The sequence below is a fragment of the Taudactylus pleione genome, unplaced genomic scaffold (assembly GCF_031769625.1).
Source record: "Taudactylus pleione unplaced genomic scaffold, aTauple2 ptg000306l, whole genome shotgun sequence".
Classification (NCBI taxonomy): Eukaryota; Metazoa; Chordata; class Amphibia; order Anura; family Myobatrachidae; genus Taudactylus; species Taudactylus pleione.
Window position 1 is genome coordinate 6,202,675 of NW_028284707.1, and position 10,539 is coordinate 6,213,213.

Genomic DNA, 10,539 nt, shown 5'->3' on the forward strand with positions numbered 1-10,539 from the left:
TTTCCTCCACATTTTTGATACCGCCTGCCCCGATGGTAGCAGCACCTTTGCGTGTACACTCTGTTTTGTGTCACTTTCTTTTTCCATAAGGATACATTGGAGATGACTAAGCTGCACATTTGCAATGGTTGCCGATCATTACAAAGATATACAGATAAGTCTCCCTACTTCAGGGATTTCCAAGGGTCACCCACCGGGAAAGGAAACCGTATGGATCGGGAGTGAGTTATGGTAATTGTTCGTCGGGAGGCTTGCCACCTAGCAACAGTTGGTGGGGTAGGTAGGCAAGCCTCCCGACTGCTGCTGGAGAAGGTAAAGTGAAAACAATTTTGACTTACCTTCTCCACAGCCAGGGGAGCAGGCTGGCGTGGCTCCTGTGACGGGTTCACACGCACGAGCGGACATAACGCTTCTGAGCCAGCAAGGACGCGCACGCTGGTGTCATGTGTGCGCGCGATGACCTGCGCTGAACAGCCCGCCCCCTGCAGATTTTACTTCAGCGGCTGAAGATGGAGGACGCAGTCTCTGTGTCTGCTACAGATACGTTGCCTGTGTCCCCATCTGTCAGCCATATTAATAAGAAATATAAAAGAAAGTTCTCCACTGACTCTTTTGTTTTAATCCAATAATTTTTTATTGTGTTTTTAAAATATGCAAAAAATGTACATTATACAACAATATAAACATTACAATAAAAAAAAAAAAAAAAAATCTTGTGTGTGGTTTCACTTCTTATTATACAAATAGCATGTGTACGGTATATCATTCATTGCATACATGACAAACAACAAATAAGGTATTTGGGTACATATATACATGGTAAAGACATTTTGCACAGTATTATACAAATATAATTATTATTGTTATTTAAATATAGAAGTTTGCGACTAGATAGTAAACAGGCTGGGTGCCATCAACCTTGAACGACTATATGGAGAATCGAGCCATCTATCCCAAGTATCATAATACTTCCGCATCAAGCCTCTAGTAGTATAAACATACTTTTCATGTGCAGCAACCGCCCCAACCAAAGATAGCCAAGTTTCCATATTTGGCCCAGTGGTTGCAATCCAATCCCTTGCTATGCAGACTTTCTCCACTGACTCTTCCTCATCTGAGGAATTTATATTTAAAAGAAAAAGATGGCTGAACCCTGTCAGGTCAGAAGACCGCAGGGACAGCTCTGAGGCAGACACTATGCCTCTGGAGGTTCACTCCCCCTCCATGTCTCCTTTCTCACACAAGGTTGTGAGGAAAAAGAAAAATGTGAGTAATACAAAAGACGCCTGTTCAGGACAAAACGTCTCTTTCCCAGTTATTGCCCATAGCTGGAATATCTCTATGGTGCATAACGAACCACCATCTCCTGCCCATGGCCGGCATTTATCTCCAGTCAATGCCTGGCACCAAGCGCTTCCGCGCTCCCACAAAGGGTCCAGTAAGCGGCGTTCTCTGGCCCCTATTCGATATGATGACGTCAGTCACCACTCAGTAGACTGGGAGTCAGAAGAAGTCACAAGAACTTCAGCATCCTCTAAGAGAGGCGAATATAGTGACCTGCAAATGGTCAGAGTGGCATTAGCAGGCATAACACCTCCTAATAAGGTTTACGCCTTTCACTGGGCACTGAGCGAATTCTCCCACATATACAATTTTGCCCAGTCAGCATTTTGAACCGCTCTTGTAAAGGAGGATGAAATGGTTCTTCATAAACATACAGGGATTCCAGATATTCCTGCTGTCTTTGCCCCTGAAATTGACCCAGCACTGTCCTCACTCATTGGTGACAGAACCCAGAGTGACACTATTGACAAATTACTCTGAAAAATCCAGCTTAAAGTGTCTGACGCTGCTGGACCTCTGCTGTTCGTACTGGACAAAGCAGAGAATAAAGGATCTGCTAGCGGCTCCTTAGACTCATTGTTAGCTTCTAAGGCAGCTCTCCTTAAAGCTATAAGCAGAGCGACCCTGATGGTAGGACAGACTTTGATTTCATATCGAATACTTGTAGAACCCGCTGGCTGGCTAGAGCTGGTCTAACTGAGTTTGCCCCCAGGCCAGTGGAAGTCCCTAACCTTGTAGACTCCGATCTTTTTGGCTCAGAATTCATTGACAAAGTTAAAATTCATTACAAAGCCTGCAAATCCTTTGCAGACCTTAAAGGCTACCAGTCCTCCAAATGGCCCTTTTGCCAGGAGGGTCGTTCTGCAGGATCCATCGGTTTGACCCGAGACCAGCGATTTGCCCCCCGAGGACAAAGAGTAGGCTACTACAGGATTCCAGGTGTCAGAGGTGCAGCATCCGCTATACCCAACCCCTCCAGAAGAGATAGAGGGCATGGTAAGTCATTTACAAATACCCTCCCACCTTGGCCTCTATCATGCAATAGTTTTGTGGAGGGAGATTACCACAGACAAGTGGCTGCTAAATATCATGCAAAAAGACCTGTCCCCCCAACTTTTGAGATTCCCTCACCAAATATTTCCCTGCTCTACAAATGTCAGTCCTCGGCTGGATGACGTTTTGACCCTAGCATTATCTCAGGGCAAAATAGAATTGGAAGACACTTCCAAGAAAGGTTGGACCAGTCACCTTTTCCCCATAAGGAAGCAGGATTGTTCTTACAGACCCATATTGAATGTTAAATCCCTAAATTGGTACATAAGACATCGTAGATTCAGAATGGAAGGTCTGGCAGAGGTTCCTTTTCTCCTTACTCAAAAAGACTATTGCATAAAGATAGACCTCAAGGAGGCCTTCCATGCAATTCAGGTCCATCCATACCACAGAAGGCTTCTGAGATTTCTTTGGAAAGATGTCCTCTACCAATGGACGGTGATGGTCTTTGGGTTGTCCAATGGCCCTTACACATTCACCCAGCTTATGAAAGTGCTAGTGACTCATCTCCGGCAAAAACAGATTCACTGCATCATTTATTTGGACAACCTTCTGGTAGTCCATTCAGAATGCGAGAAGCTGCTCACTCAACGAGATGTAATCATATCCCTCCTTCTCAACCTGGGCTTCTCGATGAATTACGTCAAATCAATACTAACCCCTTGCCAGTGTATAACCTTTCTGGGGTTCCTAATAGATTCCCCTTCTTTCTCAAAAGCAGTCCCATCAGACAAATGGAAAGACATTCAGACCTTTATTTCTCGTATTCTCCACCGCCAGCTCACCATGAGAGATCTTGCCAGAATTATTGGGAAGATGAGAGCATTAGATCCAGGGTTTCTACATGCACCCCTCATTTGCAGACACTCTCAGAACCTTCTGGGATCTCTTATCAAGAGAGGTCTCACCTGGTAAAACAAAATCCTACTCACGGCTGTAGCACAACAGGAGATAGAGAATTGGCTAGTACTTCCCCTTCCTCTTCCCAGGCCTCTCCTAGAACCCCTACCAAAGGTCATAATCACCTCAGATGCTTCCCTCTCAGGCTGGGTTAGCATGCACACGAGACAAAGCCGTGAGAGGCAAGTTGTCCGCTCTGGAATCAGAGGCTCACATCAACCATTTAGAACTAAGCCTTGGATGCTCTAGCCCCCCCACAGCTTCGAGACATCCCGGTTCAGATTCGCCTAGATAACAAAACCGCCATGTCTTATATAAACAAAATGGGCGGCACACGATCACTACTACTTTGCCAAGAGGCAGTAGACATCTGGCGATGGGCGTTGTGACAGCCTTGATCCAACCGCAGTTGGATTTATTTGCAACCCCATCCAATGCTCAGGTTCTGACCTTCGTATCCAGAATCTGGGTCCAAGCTGCCTTCCACACAGATGCAATGTTGTTTCCATATGCCTTTCCTCCCCCGGCCAGTTTGTTGACAGTACTTCACAAGATCAGAACAGACAGGGTACCCAAATCATTCTAGTATACCCAGTCTGGCCATCCAGAATTTGGTTCTCCCTAATCAGTCTCCTGAGGACCCAAATTTCCCCTAGGACTATCCAAAGACTGCTTCCAGGGGACTCAAGACCTGCTTCGAGAGCTACCTCAATGCATGTGGATGACGATATTGCTCGGTTGTTAACAGGCTCACACCTCTCAGCCACTTCTACAGCCCTTCTTAATGCATCTCTCAGGCTGATAATGAGATCTAGATATAACACAATCATCAAGGAATTTCTTTCCTGGCAAACCACACGTCCTACTTCTCACTTATCCTCCACTGTAAACTCTGCCTTAAACTTCCTAGCTTGCAGATATGAGGCAGGGTTGGCTTCGGCCACCATATGCTCATACGGCTCTGCCCTCACACTCCTAATTCCCGGACTTTCCGAGAATAAATGATATCTCTGCTTGCTCAAAGGCATTTTCTTATCTAGGCCATCATATCCACGTTACTCTTCCACCTGATACATTGAACCCTCAGATATTTCCTGTTTGTCAAGGAAACTGGATCCCTCCTAGCTTTGGCTGTCGCAGCAAGAGGAGCTGAACTCTCCTTAATAGACATTTAAGACCCCTGGATGACACCAACCCCAGCAGGTTTCCACATAATACTCAGAGAACACACAAAAACCACTTTCTTTTCAAAATCCCTTAATGGCGTTTGACCTCGTTAGAGATGAGTCGGATACCTCTCTTTGCTTAGTGGATTGTTTGTCTTCTTATCTCACTATCATCGCTTCTAACAGAGGCAACATTTCCCAACTCTTTATTACTTGTTGTAAACCCTTTCATACTGCCAGACCTTCCACAATACGAGGATGGATAGTAACTACAGTACGTGTGATTCCGGTATTGACACTTCACTGTTTAAGGGTCATTCCCTCCGCAGAGCGGCAGTCACTTCGGCAGCTGCAAAAGGGTTGCCTTTGCAATCTATAATACAGACTGCACGTTGGTCCTCCACTCATACCTTTGTTAGGCACTATTGGAGACCTTCTGAACCCCAGAGGATAGAGTTTCTCAGAGTAACCACCAGCTATGTGGTAGTCTGCCCACCAGCTGTTGCTAGGTGGCAAGCCTCCCGACTAATAAACAGTAGTTTGCAGTTATCTATGACCTGCACAGAAACAGACAAATCTCAGGTGCACAGCTCCAAATTATTAATAATATATATAAATGCAATAAAATTTTGCAATCAATAGAGGTTTTTAGCATAATCATGGCCAAGGTTATGGGCCTACCCACCATATCCAGGTAACCTCTTTCGGGTAGGTCCCTAACATACTAGGGTTCAAATCCAGAGCGCAGGACCCACCAAAACTGGACCAGCCAAGCTGCCCCAGGGCACCACCATAGTAAGAAAAGTGCAGTGTAAAGAGATAGTTAGGAGCAGCTGCTGCTGCATATAAAGAATGAAAAGAAAAAAGTGAAGTACATATATATTAAACACACAGTGAAGGGTTAAAATGTGTTATAAAGGAAAATGTGTTACAATGCAGTGCACCGAGACAGCTCAACCAACACAATCCATGGGGACCCACGCCCCAAAAATGAACCAAAGTTGCACTACAGTATATAACTTGTAGGACTTACCTAGAATTGTGCCTAATACAGTGTGCATATACATTACCATACTCCATGCTTTTAAACCAATAAGGAAGGGTGCTAATCCAGAATGGGGGCGTCTCCTTTCCCTCAGAAGTGCAATAAAGCACATTAAATGGAGTATATGGGAAAGATTTCTGGACTGCACAACCTGACTATATAAATAATGGGAGGTGCTGCCTGATGAGACTAATTGCAGGCACAGAAACAGACAAATCTCAGGTGCACAACTCCAAATTATTAATAATATATATAAATGCAATAACATTTTGCAATCAATAGAGGTTTTTAGCATAATCATGGCCAAGGTTATGGGCCTACCCACCATATCCAGGTAACCTCTTTCGGGTAGGTCCCTAACATACTAGGGTTCAAATCCAGAGCGCAGGACCCCCCAAAACTGGACCAGCCAAGCTGCCCCAGGGCACCACCATAGTAAGAAAAGTGCAGTGTAAAGAGATAGTTGGGAGCAGCTGCTGAGATTTGTCTGTTTCTGTGCCTGCAATTAGTCTCATCAGGTAGCACCTCCCATTATTTATATAGTCAGGTTGTGCAGTCCAGAAATCTTTCCCAGTTATCTATGACCTGCAAACTTTCTTTGTTCTAGGGAATAGGATTGCCACCTAGCAACAGCACCCACCCTACCCACCCTATACTTTGCTAGGTCTGTTGGTTTCTCCTTTTATCTCCAATACTGCTAATGGCTCTTCTAGCCTTTGGTTACAGGCGCTCCAAAGGGTCCAAAGAAACAGGTAGCAAAACCACCTAAACAACAGAACTGAGGCCCTGATTCAGAGACCCACTCGCTCTGACAGAGCGCTCGCTCTGAATCAGGGCCGGGCTATTTATTGTTTTTGAACGGCCTCCTCGCATAGCTGTGGGTGACAACTCACAGCTATAGCGAGCGGCCAGGAAGATGGCCGCTATGATCAAGACCATCGCGACCATCGGGCTTGACACCACTCGTGATGTCAGTGGGAGAGATTTCGGCTCTGTTAGAGACGAAATCTCTCTGGGGCTTGCGGCAATGAGACCCTACCACAAGGGTCTCGAGATGTCAGTGAGGCCGGCCCCAGACGGAGGCGTTCACATGGGAACGCCTCCGTTTGGGCAGCCACTCCCCCGGCCCGCCCACCAAAGGGGGCGTGCTGTCACTCAACATCGACAGCACGCCCCCTTTGTTGTGAGACCCGGAGCAACGGAGTGCCCGTCGCTATCCGGGTCTCATGCACGCGCACGACGGAGCCAGCTTCGTCGTGCGCATGCGCACTGGCCCACAATTGACCCGGTTGCGAGCGCATAGCGCTCGTGACCGGGTCTGTATCAGGCCATGACTCCACTCCGTTGTTCTCAGTGGGGTAAGTTCATCCTACATGCCTGGAGGCAAGTTATAATTTGGTGCCCCCCCGTCATAGCTGCTGACACTATAATGTAGCAATTCGCATGTAGACAGGCTATAGACAGACGGAGGCGGCAGCTGATGGTCTGACAAGGAGCTCTCCACTAGTGTATGATGGCTTCTCAGGTGCCGGGAAGGGGTGCCATGTACACTCCGGGTATATAATTACAGCCCTAAGTAGGGTGAATATATTGTGGACAATGTAGGAAGTGCCCCTTCAAAGCTGGAGCCCGGCGGCAGGCGCCTCCGTTGTCTCCCATAGTTCTGCCCCTGGTTGTTCTTCAATTGCCGAAAGTCTGCTTGAAATCTACCTATGTTTCCTTGTTCTAAGATGTTTCCTAGGTTTTAAACAGTTCCTTCCAATTTATCAGTTCTTCTTCTACTCCTGGTTGACTGAGTTTACCAATACTACTATTAAATACTGTTCACTCTCCATCCCTTATTCTCCAGTCCTTATTAGTATGCTAGCACAGGTTGGAGTTACACACCTCCCACCTATTGTTCTCCTCAGGATTGCCATCCGCAAGTTTCCGTAAAATCTGCAGGGGGCGGGCTGTTCAGTGCAGCTCATTGTTCGTGCACGTGACCAGTGTGCGCGCTTCCTTGCTGGTTCAGTAGCGCCTATCAGCACTTATGTCCGCACGCATGACGTACGTGCCGAGCACACACATACACACATCACAGGAGCTGCGCCAGCCCGCTATCCCGGCTGTGGAGAAGGTAAGTGAAACTTGTTTACACTTTACTTTCTCCAGCAGCAGTCGGGAGGTTTGCCTACCTACCCCACCAGCTGTTGCTGGGTGGCAATCCTATTCCTTAGAACAAAGAAAGTTTGCAGGTCATAGATTCCTGCAAACTACAGTTGTGGGTGCCCTCTGTCCATGGTAGAGATTCTGCCCTATCCAGTATTTGTGTCCTCTCAGTCTGACCGTTAATCTGCTAGTTCAGTGATTCCCAACCTCGGTCCTCAAGGCATACCAACAGTCCTGGTATTAGTGATATCCATGCTTAAGCACAGATGGTTCAATCAAAGTAACTGAGGTGCTAATTGAGACACCTGTGCTCAAGTATGGCTATCCTTAAAACCTGGACTGTTAGTGTGCCTTGAGGACCGTGGCTGGGAACCCCTGTGCTAGTTAATGAAAATTATATATTTATTTCCAGGTTGTTTTTTTTTTTACAAAAAAAACATCTTTACATAAACTGTGAACCCCCTGTCAGAATTAATCTGTCAACAATCAACCAAAGAATACTGTAACCTCTTTGGGTGATAAGTAAATACATCCAGGGGGATGTAGTCTGGAACCCAATGGTCTAAATGTTGACCGCTGGCTTCCACACTGCTTTATACCGACTAGGGATGAATGATAGGCGTCTAAATGTATACGCCTGTAATTTGCCCGACGTCGGGCGCCCGGCATCCCGATCGAGCGGATGCCGGGCGCCGCAGCGGACAGCCGAGGTCAGGTTTAGGGCTCCCAGGGGGGGACTTAGGGTTAGGCACCCCCCCGGGAGATTAGGGTTAGGCTAGGGGGAGCGAGGGTTAGGGCTAGGCACCCCCGGGGGGAGGTTAGGGTTAGGCACCCCTCCGGGAGACTTAGGTTTAAGCAGCGGCGAAGGGGGGGTTAGGTTTAGGCACTTAGAGGGGGGGTTAGGGTTAGGCACAGGGGGGGAGGTTAGGGTAAGGTACCCCTAAGGAGGGTTAGGTTTAGGGGGGTTAGGTTAGTAAATACTTACCTTTAGGTCAATCGGGATTTCCTCCGTTGTCTGGCAGCCGCTGTCGGGAATTGAACCGCCGGCCGCATCCAGGGCCTCTTAGGAGCTGGTAAGGACATTATCTGACCAGAAGGTTGTCTCCTCAGAAACATATTCTTGTCACAAATAGCATAAGTTTTCATATAATTTACGTTATTTATTTTCACAGAAGGCCACCAAACATCCATGGACAAAAGTTCAATAGTCTTTAAAGGATGGCCGGCATCTGTACTGTCATGTACGTCACTCAGCACCTCATGTCTAATGGAGCATACACACGGTCAGATTTGTCGAATCTGTCAGATTAACGATTGAACGATTTTGCCAAAGATTTGAACGATTTTTGACTGTATTAAAATGAATGGAATCGTCCAAGTCTGACTGCAAACACATCAGATATCGTAATCTGACCATCAGGAACGCACATTGTTCAAATCGTTCATCTGACAGATCTGAAGAAAAATATGACCGTGTTTATGCTCCATTAGATTCTGGGATACAAACAGACAATCTACAGGAGCAGAGCCGGCCCTAGCCAAACTAGTGCCCTAGGCAAAATTCCCTTGGGATCATGAAAAGGAGTGTGTGCTATGACCCCTTCCCCCATTGTGCTGTGCACCCAGCACCCCTCTGCCAGCACAGATCACAACTCAGCACCCCTCTGCCAGCACAGATCACAGCACCCTTCACCCAGCACAACACCCCTCTCCTAGCAAAACACAGATCACAGCACCCATCACCCCTCTCCCAGTACAGAACCCAGCACCCGTCTCTACCAGCACAGTACGATGTCGGCACCCCTATCCCAGCACAGCACTTCCCCCTCTCCAAGCATAACACCCCCACCCAATACCCCGACCCTCACCCAGTCCAGCACCCCTCTCCCAGCACATCACAGATCACAGCACCCATCACCCCTCTCTCAGCAAAGCACCCATTACGCAACACAGCACCCCCCACTCCCAGCACAGCACAATGGCACCCCTCACCTGACCAAGTACCCCTATCCTAGCACAGCACCCCCCTCACCCAGCACAACATCCCTCACCCAGCACAGCACTCCCCCCCTCTCCCAGCACAGCACGGTGTTAGCACCCCTCACCTGACCCAGCACCCCTCTCCCAGCATGAGCACCACAGCACCCCGGCCCTCTCCCAGTTCTAGACGTACTTTACTTGAGCACAGCCTGCAGAGCCGCCCGAGTTGAGGTACAGCAAGCCGCGGGTGACAGACCCGCTTTTCCTGGCTCAGGCTGGCAGGCTGCATCTGCGTGTGATGATTGCTGGAGACAGATCCCGGAGCTGTGAGGAGTAACTCACTACTCCGAGCTCTGCAGAGGCCCATGGGAGGAGCTGCTGAGGGTGTAGCAGCCATCCCGTTGCCATTTACTTAGAGTTCTGAATGAGCCTCTAATCATGCACAGAACCTCATTGCCAACCCCCGTACATATCGCTCCAGAGCCAGCAGACTGTAATCACTAGTGGCCGTCCAGGTGTCCCGCCACCGCAAACCACCGCCGGCTCTTCCGCCGCTGCCCGCTCACTGTTTGCTGCTGCCGGGCTCGATTGGGGGTGTCAGCTGAGCTCCGATCATGGACGCCGCACAGCGGCCAGAGTCTCTGCCCAGCCAGCAGCAGTTGCCCCGGCCATCCCTGCCCCAAAACTCTGCCAGCCCTAGGCGGGCTTGGATGCCCCTAGCCATTTGCTTAGTTAGCCTATGCCTAGGGCCGGTTCTGTGCAGGAGCATCATCAGGGAGCTTGCTCTTGAGCAGTTAGCGATAACCTTGTCACATCCTGAATTAGGGCTGTGGGAAAACAAGGATTTGAGATAATGGGAACATTCTCTAACAGTTCTGCATTTTCCTGCATAAAGCTGTT

The 10,539-nt window shown here is 48.2% G+C and overlaps 1 pseudogene; it reads left to right on the forward strand.

Moving 5' to 3' along the window:
• The first annotated feature begins 509 nt into the window (after positions 1-509).
• Positions 510-6,290, forward strand: LOC148511470 (uncharacterized; annotated as a pseudogene).
• Positions 6,291-10,539: the final 4,249 nt, after the last annotated feature.